The sequence below is a fragment of the Furipterus horrens genome, unplaced genomic scaffold (assembly GCF_987537825.1).
Source record: "Furipterus horrens unplaced genomic scaffold, mFurHor1.1.pri manual_scaffold_2, whole genome shotgun sequence".
NCBI classification, from domain to species: domain Eukaryota; kingdom Metazoa; phylum Chordata; class Mammalia; order Chiroptera; family Furipteridae; genus Furipterus; species Furipterus horrens.
In genome coordinates, this window is record NW_028327172.1 from 117555548 (window position 1) to 117557455 (window position 1908).

At 42.7% G+C, this 1908-nt stretch overlaps 1 pseudogene; it reads right to left on the bottom strand.

The window, feature by feature from the left end:
* Positions 1-959: 959 nt before the first annotated feature.
* Positions 960-1407, bottom strand: LOC150019357 (large ribosomal subunit protein uL24 pseudogene; annotated as a pseudogene).
* Between the last annotated feature and the right edge of the window lie 501 nt (positions 1408-1908).

Here is a 1908-nt window from a genome sequence, read left to right on the forward strand (position 1 = left end):
TTAGAATTTACCCTACATTAATGGTTTCCACGTTATTTTGCTTGTAGGCCTCATTAACTTTCTTTATTTTCAGCTGAAACTTATTTTATGGCTGCTATTAAATCAGCCTGTAACTCTCACCACTCCAAGCGTGTTAAATTACAATGTGCTTTACCATTATTTCTAACCCAGTCAGCTTGGAAGGACTGAGTGTGGCTTTATTTCTGACTCTGGATACAAGTGTCTCTGAGTTTATTTACCAGATTTCTAGGGTTTCTGGATTGGCTGAAGCTGGTCCATGCAGGGTCAATGGGTCTTTCAGGAAGCTGACTGGGATGTAGATAGGAGGGCCTGAGATTTACTGGGGACTAACTCCTGGGAAAGGAGAGGAGGGGAGGACAAAGGTTGGTGAAGGAGGGCATCAGAGTGTGAGGCAGATCTGGCAAATTCTTGGGCAATCCAGCAGAGCAAACCACACCCACCAATTAGAGGGGTCCCATGCCAGGCAGAAATGGCTGGGCCATATAGCCCAGCCAATAAGGCTGGGACTTCCTGGAAAGAGAGTGGCCTCAGCTTGAATGTGAGCTGGATTGTGAGAGCAGGGACTGCTGGAAGCCATCAGCTGACTGTTGTCCTTGCAGCTGAGTGGAAAGTCCTTTATTAAAGAGAGATCCAAACCGGCGCACCTACTTGGCTACATGAGCACACATACCACATGGAAATATCTGAAAGGAGAGGCAAGTTTATAGAAAAGTAGGAAAAGTTATTTTCTGAACTTTGATGCATTTCTGGTTAATGTGAGTGGGTGCAGAAAGCAGAGGAACTGATGGGAAACAATCAGGGAATCTGGGGTGGCAGGGGTCAGGGAAGCAAGAGGATGAGCTAACGAGGATAACAGTTAAATAACAAAGTGATCAAAATCATACATTTCTTTTTTTTTTTATTTCAAGTTTTTAATGAAAGTTATATAGAAGATTACATTATTCCTGCATCTTCTCAATTGCTTCTTCCTTGTATTTGCCCTTTTCCTTTCCTACTTGGCGAGATTTGGCTTTATGTTCAAGGATCTTTTTGCCGTCTTTGTCCAGTTTTAGTCTGGTAATAACCACCTTGCTGGGGTGAATACACACATGAACAGTTGTACCATTAGCTTTCTCCCGTTGTACTCATTCAATGTAGATGGCATATTTCTTTCTATAAACCTGGACTACTTTGCCAATCTGCTGCCCTTTGTAATGTCCTCGTACAACCTGAACTTCATCATCCTTTCGGATGGGCATGGATCGAAAGTTGTACTTTTGTCTCAGCTCTTTGGAAAGAGGGGAAGACATCGTGTTCCTGCGAATGTGGGAAGGTGCATTGAAATGCCTTTTATGGTTCTTGCTCCGGTCAGAAGTCACAAAGGAATTGAACTTCATTTTGAAGACACTGCCATGTTAACTCCGATCAAAAACTACTTGAACTCAATGGCTTATAAGCTGAAGTTGGACGTTCTAAATATTTTGCTTTACTTGGATACTTTGAACATTTGTTTATGTAATAAGATACTTTCCATCAGTAACACAATTATTTTAGTTATTCAATTTTTTGTTTACATGCTCCTAAATCCTAGGGCAAAGCAGACCAGCAACCCAGTTCTTCAAATTAACATCACGTTTTAGAGACCAAGCAACGTTAACCTAATACAGACTTGGCATGTGATCACATTTAGCCTCCTCCGAAATGAATCAGACCACCGACTCCGAACCTGGAAAAGCTGCACAGATCCCAGGTCCAAATGAACTTCCAATGGGCGAGCGCGGTTTGGAAGTTCCGTGGCTTTACCAAAAGCAGTGTCGAGGTCATTCTTTATAAGCTACACTGCCCAGCTCTGATTACTGATCCACAAACCCCAAAGCCTCCAGCTCCCATTTTCGAGTCTCCAAATCC